General features: G+C 33.8%; 2 long non-coding RNA genes across 2 annotated transcripts in view; one reads left to right on the top strand and one right to left on the bottom strand.

The window, feature by feature from the left end:
* The window catches only part of LOC108494644, a 29,031-nt gene that overhangs the window by 11,638 nt on the left and 3,471 nt on the right, over positions 1-13,922 (bottom strand). The gene's annotated exons all lie outside the window — the stretch shown is intronic.
* On the top strand, positions 1,152-12,767 carry LOC108494643. Its single transcript, XR_001873932.1, has 3 exons — positions 1,152-1,184; positions 10,410-10,609; positions 11,419-12,767. It is a non-coding gene; the product is annotated as an uncharacterized LOC108494643 (long non-coding RNA).

Genomic DNA, 13,922 nt, shown 5'->3' with positions numbered 1-13,922 from the left:
GTCTTCCAGTTGGGATTCCTGACAGAAATAAGGCTGAGGGAGATAAATCAAGTGCTGGGAAGACACCTCCAGAGAGGGATTAAGAGAATAAGAGATTTCAGAGGCCTGGTAGTGTGGCAATAGGTTTATCTTGCTCCAGAGGCATCTTTTGCAGAAGGACAAGTGACATTCTGAAAACAACTGCAACTACAAAAGCCAATGCACCCTTTAGAGCAAATAATTATTTTTTTCTGAGGTATTTTTTTGACCTTTTCTTGTTCACTGCTTTCTGAACTTGTAATTGAATGATGGACCTAACCTAACCTCTACTCAAAAGTGTATAGCTTTTCTTCCTGGTATTTTGTGTTGTAGAAATCTCATAAAGTGCATATCTTATACTCTTCTGCTATTTCTTATAATGTTTATAGAGTTGAAAAAAATTTCACTGATACAAAAAATTACAAAAGCAGAGTAAGCACTATTTAAAGGTATTTCATTTATGTTTCATGAATAATTTATATGCATTTTTATAAACAAAAGGGCTACAGTCCATATTAAATAAATAGTTTTTTAAAGTTCAGAATATAACTATAAAGTATATGTAAAAATTTATATTAAATTATACTTGTCAACCAACCTTGGTGAGTTATATAATTATTGTCTTACTAAATATGCGGTTTCTCTATTACCAATACACAGACCTCGGTCTGTTTTCACAATACAGTTTTTAGATGCAATCTTAATGAGTAGGTTTGCTGAACTGTAGAGCACTATCAATGGTACAGGAAAGGTTGCATACAGATAATGATAAGAATACCATCAGTACCAGTTTCCTTCCTCCTCTACCATCTCTTCCCCCTTGCTCCCACCTAACACCCAAACAAGTTATGAGCCTGCAAAAGGATAAGCAATTATACAGAAGGATTATATGCTATATGGGGAATTCAGAATCATGGCTAGTATCAAAATGGTTGAGACAAAAGCAACAAGTGTGACAATCTGCACTGCAATTCTTCCCACCATCAACTGTATTTTTCAAGATCAGATATCCTCCTGCAGGCTTCAACAGTTGAAATAAAGCATGTATTACAGTTCTTGATAATACACGTTAACTTTATGTGTTATGAATATGTACATTGTCTTCCTTTTCTGAACTTGCAGTTTATTTCATTCTGCTGGCTTTGCGTATCAAACTGCAGAAGTGAGTGTGTTCTGTTTAGAGAATTACAGACTGGGTCTAATTTACTTCAGTTTGGTATTTCATGACCTAAAATGTGTGAATTTCTTCCACTTAATTTTAAAGTATTCCTGTTGAACAATGTATCTTTTCTGACCCTTCATTAAATTATCTGTAGTATTTTAAAAGAATAGAGGCGAAGTGGGTTTCATTCTTGCAATACATGGTTTTAAGGTATCCTTATGAACACCCAGTATAAACTTGTCTGACAGTTTCAAACTTCATTATATGATAACTAGTTGAGAACAGTACCAGTATTGTGGTTTAATCCCAGCTGGTAACTAAACACCACACAGCCAATCACTCACCTTTCCTGATGGGATGGGTGAGAAAATCAGAAAAATAAAAAAATTCATGGGCTGAGACAAAACCAGACTAATAGGTAAAGCAAAAGCCATGCACACATGCAAAGTAAAACAAAAAATTCACTTTCATGGTCAGGCAGGTGTTCAGTCACCCCTAGGAAAGCAGGGCTCCATCACACATAACAGTGATTTGGGAAGACAAATGCCATCACTCCAAACATCCTCCTCTTCCTTTTTATTCCCTGGGATTTATATGCAGAGTATGATGTTGCATGGTATGTTTGGTCAGTTTAGGTCAGCTGTCCTGGCTGTGATCCCTCCCAACAGCTTGCGCACCCTCAGCCTCCTTACTGTCATGGCATTATGAGGAGCAGAAAAGGCCTTGATGCTGTGTAATCACTGCTCATCAATAAAGAAAACATCTTGTGTTATCAATGCTATTTCCAGCACAAATACAAAACATGGCCCCATACTACCTACTATGAAGGAAATTAACTGTACCCCAGGCAAAACCAGCACATCCAGAAATATGAGTAGCAGCAAAAAACGGATTCCATTTTGAGTCTATAGAGAATCTAAAATCATGAGCACAAGTTCTGTGGTTATTGTTGAAAATACCGTAGATATTTATTAACCATCAATGCCTGTAGTGGAAACACTGCCTTCATTCTTCTTTTATCATTTGCTCTCATTCCTATTGCTTGATTCAGCCATGTTTTGAATCTGATTTTCATGAATTTAGCAGAGTGAAACATGTAAAAGCTTCATAAAGAGAGTTTTTGTTGAACTGAGAAACAGATGGAAGTAAGCAAACAATAACAGTGTCAATACGTCAACAAATTATAGGTTGTCTCTTGAGACTATCCCACTGGGCTCAAATTCATTACCTTTACTTACACTGAATAATTACACAGATTTAATTTCACAAGAGGCTACATACAAAGTAGGGTATTAAATGACACTAGTGAATGTAGAATCAGGCCCACTGACAGAAACAAGAGTGCAATCATTGCTCTGTGCAAGATTTACTGAAACGAGCCAAATACTGGTATTCTAAACATACAATCTCTATTTATACACTTGAACTTTACTGGTAACCAGTTTTTAAATCTTACTTGCATACTGTCTATTCAGTTCATGTATTTTGTTAATTATGTATGTTGCTTAAATCCACTTGAAACTGTACAATCTTTGTGACATGATGAAGGGAAACACATGTGAACAAAATGTTTATGATAGATTTTACACATCTATCTTTTATCAACAAAGCACAGGTCTCATTATACATGCAAAGTCTCCAAGATTAGATGACTCAGTTAGGAGATCCTTGGTTTTGATTCATTGCATCAAGAATAATCAATAATAATATCATCAGTTTGCAACATTTTGTAATAGAAGAGTTATTAAAGTAATTATAAAATATATTGGGGTTTTTTGCAAATGGAAAGTTCTTATGAAAACTGTACCCAAACTAAGATGGTTCTTCCAAGAATATAGAAACATCACCCAAGCATGAAGAGAAGGAATAACGAAAGGTAGAGCTTAACTGTAGTTGAATTTGGCAGTGGAAGTGATTGATAAGAAGAACCTCTATCATCACTTTGCCAAGTCAAAGACAGACTGTAAAAATATGTTCCTACAGATAGATAACTTTATGACTAAGGCCACAGAAATAGAACAGGTTCTTTCTAGGTTCTTCCTCTTTGTCTTTAGTGATAAACCTCTCCTCAGGCTCCCAGGCCTCAGCCTCAAGTCAGTGTGGCATAGGAGAAACACAACTCACAGCAGAAGAATGAAATAGGGAGCACGTAAACAAACTGAACACCTACAAGCCCATGAGATCCACTGGTTTGTACCCAAGGTGGTTAGAAGCGCTGGGTGATACCATTGTGAAGTCTTGTTCAAAAGGAAAGTTTCCTCAGGATTGGGAAGAATGAATTATGCTCATCTTCAAGAAAATCAAGAAGAATCTGGGTAAATATGTATACTTGTCCTAACCTTAGTCTTGGGGAAAGTAATACATCAAATTTTCCTGGAAACCACATACAACGACAAGAATGACAAGAAGATGATTGAAAATAGTCGGTGTGGACCCCTACCCCAAACACAAAAAAACAAGTCAAGGTCCCACATTTGAGACCGTCTCTGTCCGACCCCAAAGAAACTACATTTTTTTTCTCCCAAGTATTGCTTTCTCTGTATAAATATATATATTTTTTTGCTTTCCTCTAAAAACTAGGATGTGCTAAATTTATAAGCTGATGCTGCTATGTGTAAAGTCTATAGTTATTGGACATAGTCCAGTTTACACCAGAGTAACTAAAAGACTTGAGGTTTTTATGGTGATGGATTTTTGTTTACAGTTCAAAAGGGAAAATATAATTTGATTTACAGGGTTTGAAATGATTTATGTAGCATTTTCTGCCTGCTGTAATCAAAATTGAAGAACTTATATTATGATCTGTACACAGTGATCTAAGATCCCATTTATAAGCTTAATATAACATATAATAGAATATTGAACCATCAATCAAGAAATTGAGACACTGATGACTAACTTATACAAAATGTGAAAGATTCATGACTCAATTGCTGAAGTGGAATTTTTAGGGTACTGTAAATATCAGAGAATTCAGCCTACATTGATGCAAGTTCATAAATTCAGTTTACAAACGCAGAGTCATGTGGAAAAGAGAAATGTAGTATACCATGAGTAAGACATTTCTTTCCTCAGAAACATGATTTTCCTATTTCATATTTTAACCAAGAATGCATTTCATGACACAAATACTGCACTGAACAGTACAAGACTGAAAAATCCATTTTAATAGAAGATATTTTTTTCCATTTGCACTAGAAAATTAAAAATTACTTGTCTCAAAGTTACACATCCTGAACATAAGCTTTACCTTCTGGTACACTATGGGCAAATCAGATGCCAAACCATACCTGACACACACTTCTTGTAAATTGTAATTCAAAGGAATTCTGACAGCCTAACTAGCCTTTAATAGTCTAACTAGTCTTTAATTAATTTATAGGTGTTTTAATAGCTATTGTTTTTCATGGATTAAAAGATTAAAAATAGTTTTTTATGTAGCAGCAAAATGTACTATTCCAGGATGTAATAATATGACTTCAGGGTCACTGATTTTTCATTTTTTCTACCTTTTCCTTTCCTCTGAAAGTTTACTTTGTGAGGCAAGTGTTATTGATTCCTATGTGTTGGCAGAGGGAGGCTTGGCATTGAAGTAAAACTTCTACATGGTTCTGTAAGATAAAGAATAATTAAAGGTTACTGACAGTGGCAAGTATAGCTGAACCACAGAAAAGTTGTATGAAATCTTTGCTGGAAGTTCTGTTATGAGGCTGATATTGACATTCAATGGGTCATCATTTTGACTTATCTACAAATGTAGCTTGACTTCTGTCATGCAGAAAACTATGAGAATGGATATCAACCTTCTTCTACCCCATCTGACCATGGGAAATCACTTTGTAATAGAAAAATGTTAATTAAGTCAGTCTCAGATTCTTCTGTTTAATTCTTTCTTTAGTATGTCAACCACAAATTCTCAAATTCCAAAACATAAGAAAAGTGTTAAATGGGAAGCACAAGACAACTGTCCCTCTAACATTTTTTACTAAGAAAATTAACATTAGAAATCTGTCAGAGTTTTAAGTTTGTTTTCTCTGGATTAAGGGTATACTAATTGGTATATTCTTAAGTGGAAAGGAAATGTTACATGTTATACTGCTGTAAAGTATCACAGTGTTGGAATAAGGTGATAAATCCTTATTCTTTTACTGCTGGTACCTTAAATTACTTTTTATTTGGCAGTTCTGCAACAACACAGAGTTCTTAGATGATCTGTTATGCCATGCCTTCTTATTATAAAAGACAAATAAGAAACTGCAACCCCAAGGGTAAATGAAAGCAATTTCTAATAAGATATCATATTTATTTAATAAAGTCATGATTATAACTCTATCTAGCAGAGTATTAATATTTTACTATGTCTAATAGAACATGAAAAGTTCTGCAGTATTATTAAGAATTTCTTTATACAATTTATGTATAAAAATATTTTTCAATTTCAAATTAATTATGTATGATGCATGAATAGACTAAGTTGTGTCACCAGGAATAAACATGAGACATGATTTTAATGACAAAATTTTAATATTGTTACAAAAATTAGTTGGGTAATGCAACTTGTTTACTTCAGTCACTGCGGGCTAATGTTTACTTGTTCAGAAACAACATGAATACTAATGTATTACTTTTGATGATTTATTTCAAAAATATTTAGTCATTTCTGATGGCATTTCTCTGAAAGTAATCGACCCTGCAGCTGTTTCCTCTTAAATTAAATACTAAATATTTACATTCCTTGATTCTCTCACACTTATATTTTCACACACATAACAAATTAGTTTCAAGATATAGACAGAATAAAAAATATGAAACTTTCTGAATCAAGGATACCTGTCAGCCTTTGATAGGGGCATCCGGGTGGTCTTGTGATTACAAAACAGAACTCGGAAGATACTTCAGATTGACTGCTCTTCCAGAGCTATCATATACTTATTCTAGTATACTCCTAGAAAACTGCCCTTCCTTCAGCAATGACAAAACCTGATACTGAATGTCATACAAAAATATAAGCATGATTTCTGTAGCATATTTGACATACATTAAAACATTATGCAAAGCCATGCTACAATTTCAGCTCTATTCTGTGAAAGAAATAAAAGCCAAGCCAATTAAATCTTTCACCAAGACATCCAATCATTGTGGAAAATTTCCAGATTACTACTTAGAGGAGAAAGATTTTCTTTTTCCCTTGGAGTTTATTGTTACAATACCTTATTCTGTTTTTTCAACACAATTTTTACACAAGCAAAGTTACTCAGTACAGTTGCATTTCTCTCTAACAAATACAGTGAGACAGTCATGTTCATCAGGTATGGCATATAACAAGTCTTTTTTTTCCCGTTCTGTGCAGCTTGATAGAAGCAACATTATAATTGACTACATAAACATATAATTATGTTCTATTATCTGCAATTCCGTTGTAGGGACCTTCTTACATCTCTTTGTTAACATGAATAAATATTCATGTTAAACTACAGTTAACAAAGAAAAAAATACTGCTTTAAGCATAACCTGCTTTCTGCTTTAAACATAATCTTTATTTTTTAACAGAAAAGAAAATCAGATGTTTTTAAAACTGCTTTTATTTTAGCTTTTAACTTAATTAAAGACTTGTGTTTATATAAAGTAATTAAGCATATCCAGATATATTCTGACTTTTTCAATGGATGCTCAGAAACTGTAAGGGACTTTCACTGGCTAGAAGTCAAAGATAGTGATGGTATCCCTGAGATATAAAAAAAGCCAACAAGACACAAGAAAACGTAGGGAAAAAAATTCAATGTTTTCATAAATCTTATATCCTAAAAATCCACTAGTTCAATTAACTTTTAACACCCCTTAAATATTTTCCTCTGGAAGGAAAATAAAGTTCGAGGATTAAAAATTAAGTGTACTGGCAAAAATATGTGTGGTATATGAAAGGCAATCAACCTGGAAAATAAAGGTACAGACTGAAGATTTAACAATCAGATTCTAAACCAGTTCTAGACCATAAATGTCTGTGAGATTTATACTTTCCAAATTATTAACTATTTAAATAAAAACACTGACATTTCATTCTTTCATATAATCTCTAAGAATAATGACTAATATTAAAATTGTTGTACAAAAATGTCACATCACTTCCTTAAAAAAAGGAAGACATTAAAACTGTCTTTCTAAACAAACAAGAACCCCAAACATATTTGAAAGATATACTGTGAAGCTAATTTTGTTAATAATACTTTGGTAAGGCTACACTATTTATTTATCTAAACTGTGGAAGAAAAATCTCAGATATACCATTAAAGAAAAAAAAGACTAGTTACCAAGGGTCCAAGAAATGACCAACTTTTCCAGCCATATTCAACTTTCATGTATGAAAAACATGCAAGAACACTTTTTTTACTTATACATTCCTCCCTACTGACACGTGGCTCTGCTAAAGGTGCAACCAGTGAAGCACGCACGACAAAAGATTCACATAAATCTCACAGAAAGAATGGCAAGTAAAAAAAAGTGCTTTAAGACATATGTATTTTAACCATAGACAGACCCTAAGGAAATCTTTCAGATCATAAACATTCATATCTTCATATTTCTTTGTAATTTTTTTCTGCAACAAAAGAAATAGTACATTTTTTCCAAAGAGGCAGTTGGATGAAATATAAGCAATTCTCAAGTGAGAGTCATATTCTGTTCCCTGGACATGTGAACTGTGCTTTTATTTATCTATCTTCAAACAAAATTTTGAACTATCCCACATGGTTTCTAACACATATCTACATAAACAACAGTTAGAGCTGTGAAAATAGCAAAGCTCAAAATAGATTTTACCTGTTCCAACTATCTGAAGTTTAGGAATCCATTTGAAACTAGCTATGTAAAAAGCCCTTTTACAGCCAAGAAAACTATTTCTCAGAGACATTTGATGTTCAGGATAAGTAGAAAAATTCTCTGTCTGAAGTTGCCATTTCTTCTCACCTAAAGGACGATTTAGGCATTTCAATAACTCGTTATTAAATTTTAGAATAGTTGTCAAAATTTTAGGTGAGATGAATAGTAGGCTTTGAATGTGGTGTTAAAAGGTTGATATCTTTTTAAAAAAGACAAAGAAAAAAAACCAATCCTGAATTCATCTTCTCTCTGCTTCACAACAAAGTCTATCTGTGGAATGCTCATCCTTTGCACAGATTTTTATTTTTTGAATATATTGCAGTATACCTAAAGTATATTGCATGTGATTCCAAAACTAGCAAAAGAAACTCATCTGCCACACCTTTGCATTGCAAAATGGCGTCTGTTAAGGTATTAACTCACTTGAAGAGATTGATCCTGGTAAACTTTCCTGGACCTAAAATTAGGAAATTACATTCTAGCATAGCATATTCCTACTAAAAATCAAATATTAAATATCTTCAGTTTTTTGGGGCCCACAAAATTAAGTTCATATTGAAGTACAAAAAAGATACCATCACACATGACAACTGCTGGCAATGGCACAGTGATACATTGTTTTACAGACTTTTTTAGTCTGACAATTTTTTTCTGGATGAACACAAGGCGTTGACCGGCCAGATTCAACTCACTAATTTCATATTCTTACAGGTCCATAGCAAACTTCAACTTGTGTAATATCTCATAATATCAAATGTCAACAACATAGCAGTACACTTTCTGAACAGAAAGTTTATATTTTTGTTGCTTTTCTGTTTCATGAACTGGATAACCTTTTAGGTATTGTAACACATATTGTACTGCACAATTACGTATTGTAACACATAACTGTGTTATGTTTTGTTTAAGATTTTAACTTAAATACAAGTGACACAAAAAGGCCATGGTATAGTTATTTATGCCTTCATTAGTAATTACATGTTTCAACATTTTTCTCATGAAACATGTTCTTCATTAACTATATTTTTTGCATAAGAGGACGAACATCTGTTCTTTTCTCCTGCAATGTACATAGTTGCATGGCAACTGAGACATTACTGTCCCTCAGTAACTATGCTTGGTAATCTATTTAAAAATGATCTCATGCCAAAAATTGACTGAAACATTAGCCTCCTGTCACATACATTAGCTACTGTTGAGAAAGACTGTTATCTTCTTCCTGTTCTATTTTCCTGTTAACTTTACTGCTACACAACTACATACACAGTCTAGAAAATTCTTCATTTTAATACACCCTTCCTTCTAGAAACAGCCAGATTAACAGTTTAAATCTTAGAATAAAGAAAAAAAAATGTTAATTCTTTCTGTTTTTTCAGAAACAATGGATTAACAGATCTTACTTATAGTGCTACAGAAAATATTTTCCTACACATCTGAAAACATGGGGCACTTCAACTAGTTAATAGACCACAGTCAGTGCATCAGCTGAATAGCATGATGTCAAAACAGATTTCTGTTCTTTAAAACAGAAACTCTGTTAGGTTTTGGAGAGCACAACTTCTTAGCCCAGCTTAGACAAGAGTTGTAACACGACTTACTCCATTCTGCAGACTGTGAAAATTTACTTGCTCACAGTACTTTTATGCCATAAAGACCTATGTAGGCAGTGTCATGGTGCAGAATGGATGAATAATTAATCAAAACATTGAAAAAATGGGACATGACATTTTTCCAGTGGAGGGAGATAACAGTAGCATCTCATCAGAAGGATCTCTGAGGAAACCCATACGGTGTAATATAATGCCAAAAGGGGTGAATAATAAAGTGACAAGTTTTGTTATTGATGCTAAGCTACTAAATCAAGACCAAGAGAAGAATTTCAGAAGTTCTAATACTTACAGATAAAATTAATTGTAAACAAATGTAAAATGCTGTACATTGGAAAATGTTACATATGACTGACAGCTCAGATGAAAACCTGGAACTATAATAGATAGATATAAAATGTTTACTCACTACTCAAAAGCTATCAAATATAAGCAATTTAAAGCTAGAAACTTGAGAAAGAAAAAGGAAAAAAAGGGGATTTGTGGCACACTATGAATCCATGGTTCAGTAGTATCCTGGTTACAGTGTGCAGTTATGGGTACTGAACCCCTCCATCTGAAAAAGGATTCAAAGGAATTTCTGAAGATGTACAGAGAAAGGATTACAAGAGGGACTTGAAATGGTTTCTGTGCACTGAACAGTGGAAATGGAGGAACAGATGACTAAAGGAGATATGAAAGAGGTCTTCATGGTCATGAGGGACAGTGAAAAAAAGTAGAAATCCATTTGTCACTGTCTCTTACAGCAAAAAGAATTAGGTGATATCAGATGAAACTAATGGATGGCAGTTACAAACAAAAGTCTTCAGATGATGGATAAGTAATCTGGAAAACAGCCAAAGGGGACTGAAGACAACAAATGCTTGTAAGGATTGAAAAAGTAATTTGATTTTTCCTCCAAGGATTTGTTCATTGAGGGCTACTAAACACAAGGATGCATACTCTGGTATGTATCACACATGCTTACCCTGTTCTTATATTCTTGCTTTGACACGTGTGTTTGACACTCTTACTGTCATGAGCAAAACAGACTCAACTTGGGGAAAATTATTTTAATTTATTGCAAATTAAAAATAGAGCAAGACAGTGAGAAGCAAAGACAAAGCTAAAACTCCTATCTGTACTTTTCTTCCCAGACTGAAAATTATATAAGACTCACTGATAATATTGAAATAGCATTACTGTATATTTGTCAATTAAATCTCTGCTTTTGGATTGTGACTTTTCCAGAATAGCAGAGATAAAAGCAGAAACACTTTCTAATCTTTAGGTAGGAGAAGTAAAGAAATGCCAGTATGAAAAGACAACCCACTGGTATTAATTATGTGGCATCTAAAGAAAGCTTGACTTATTTCACAGTACAAATACAAAGCTGAAAGGCCGATAGCAATTTTCAGTTGCTTGCAGTAGTATTCTCCAGTTACATTCTCACTAATACTACAGGAGTAGAATGAAGGGGGGCAGGAAACAAAAATATGCTTATTGAAAAGTGCATCTTGGAATATCTGTGGTGGTTTCAACAGGCTGGCAGGGCAACTATAGTTTCAAGTACTACAGAATACCATTTCAAAGTTATTAAGTGAGAGTTACCTTATCTTCCCCATTGATCTTTACATATGCACAGTCACATTCATAACCAATGTCCTGGGCTTTCTCTTCACTCTTTCTGTTCCTATGTACCATGAAATGAATGGAGAAGAGGGAAGGGAGAAACATGGCTGACACACTATACTTTTTTCTCCTTTGAAACCACAGAGGCTTCCATAACCATGGACCTTACCAGTTCAGAGCACAACATCCATACTTAGTCCTGTACTTCTAGTAAAGTCAACTTAGATATGAGGTGCATGTTTCCATGCTGAAGAACTCTCTACCCATCTTTTAAGTGCACATGGATTAATCTCATCAATTGCTCAGTCTGGATTTGATTGAACACCAACACATTTGTTCATCCGCTGGATGAGGAATCCTTTGACCGGGTTTTGACCTGAAATCTGACACAAATCTGTTTGTTTACTTATCTGAAGCTGATTAATGTCATTATTGATTGCTGCAGTTTGTTTACTGCAGCTACAATGTCACAGGTTAATTCTACTTGCTGTGGTCTTAACACCGTATCTCCTAAATTATTGACTTTTGTGCATGCTACTCCTTCATTTGTTTTCTCACAGTAATAAATCTTCAACTTTGTCTAAAAATAAACAACACAGCACTGCTTAAGTGACTTAAATGTCAATCCAAGGGAAAAAGCTTGCATCAAATCTTTACACCAAATAATGTTACTATCTAGTATCCTTAGTACCGTTTGCTTCAAAAGTTGTAGTTTAGTTTATGACAAAGGGTTACCTTTCATGATACTTACATGACTCTTGTAATAGAAAAGCCTAGTCAAGTTTTCCAAAGTTCTCAAAAAAACCCCTCCAACCTGATAAACAACTTCTGTTTCATTTGAGTATTTCTTGATATTCATGATGACCCCATGATAGGAAACTTTCTGCTCTATAAGTGTCCTGTCATAAAGCTTGTTACATTCAAGACCCATATTATGGGGGCAGGCAAACATACCTCTTGGAGCTGATATCACTAAGCTAAGACAATCCTGCCCTAAACAAAGCTTGATTCTGCACTTTTGTAAAATCCTATTTTTATTTCAATTGAAGTTTTAAGGGGTGAAGAAAAAAAAACATCAAAATTTGCAATTAAATCCAGAGAACTGTGGGAACCTCCATCCCCACAATTAAATATCATCATTCAATAGTAGAACAACACTGTTTGATATTTGATCACCCAATGCTTAATGTAAAAACTATAGAACTTTTTTAGGCCACAAAACTAAATAGTCCTTATTTTTAAATTGTTCTTGAAGAAATAAATGTTGTCAGCCAATTAGGTACTTAAAACATTCAACAGTTCTAGTGTGAATATGACAAAGTATTATAACCTTTTTTTCAATACAACTGTGTTATTTTGAGATTTTTCAGACATTTTGTTTCTGTCCTTAAGGGAAACTAAGCATCTTACTGTACTTGTAGATAATATATGGAAGACTGATGCATATATGTCATGAACATCACTGCTTTTAAATGCCATTCTGATTTCTTTATTCAGAAAAGGTGTCTCTACACATAACTTAATAAAATTATGTAAAGACTTCTCATGGTTTACATTGTCATATCAGTTCAAGAGTCACCACAATGAGTAGTTAATATGTATATGTATATGTACAAATGCCTACACTCAGAAAGAATCATATTAATGCAGAATTTCACTGGACACAGTAAAAAGCTGCAACATTGCAAAAAATTTATATGCAAATATTTTACCTAACACATTGATTTGATAAACTGTCAGGAAAAGTCTCTGATGGAGATATATTTAAAGTTACATTGAAAAGCAATTTAACACAGACTACGACTTTTAAAAGTTTAAAAAATTAAGTAGAATTTTTTTTTTTTCATGAAACCTTTACATTCTAGTAAAAGATTTCACATTGAAACAAAACCATAGAGTTCATTTTATGATTTGTCTTCTTGGTCTAAAAAAAGCCAAAGGTCAGAAAAATTAGAACATCCAGAGAAAGTATACAGTATGATCATCTGAGAATAGAGTAAGATTTATTTGAGCCAGGCACCTGTTTCTCATGGCAGCAGGCCTCTCCAGCAGCAGGCCCAAAGTCCCAGAGCTGGGCTGGATCACAGATGGTCTGGAGCACAGGCAGTCAAACCAAGGGCCCTCAACAATTCCTTATGGGTCCTGACCACGAAGGAGCAAATATGGGTTGAATAAAGAGTTTCTATTTGCAGACTATTCTGAGAAAGACAGTTTTCTGGTTTGCAGCAGTTTTCCCCTCCGTTTTCCTATTCAAAAAGCTGAATGTGAAAGCAATCACTTTCAAAAAGTACAGAAGTTTTGAAGATGTACTGGAAAAAAATTAAGGCAATGATTCAGCATATGGAGTTGTAGAACCAGTTTTTTAAGGATTCAAATGACTGTTTAAAAATCTGATTATATTCGACAGAGGCACTGAGAAGAAATGAGTTGATGCTGGCTATAAGGAGAATGACCAGTGTGGGAGGAAAAAAAAAGTATGCCACTGTGCAAATGATATGAAGTAAATAATTAAATACACTGATTTTCTTTCAGAAGTATTGTTAAAGAAATGAAGTCATATCTACCACGTCTTCTGATTTAGAGGCAAAAGAGAAAGTTGTTGAATTCATACGGCAATTGAACAAGTAATATTCAGGGCACTTAGACCA

This window comes from Lepidothrix coronata, unplaced genomic scaffold (genome assembly GCF_001604755.1).
Source record: "Lepidothrix coronata isolate B3197 unplaced genomic scaffold, Lepidothrix_coronata-1.0 Scaffold26, whole genome shotgun sequence".
NCBI lineage: Eukaryota > Metazoa > Chordata > Aves > Passeriformes > Pipridae > Lepidothrix > Lepidothrix coronata.
Note: the sequence above shows the minus strand (reverse complement) of the source record. Positions and strands in the feature narration are given on the sequence as shown.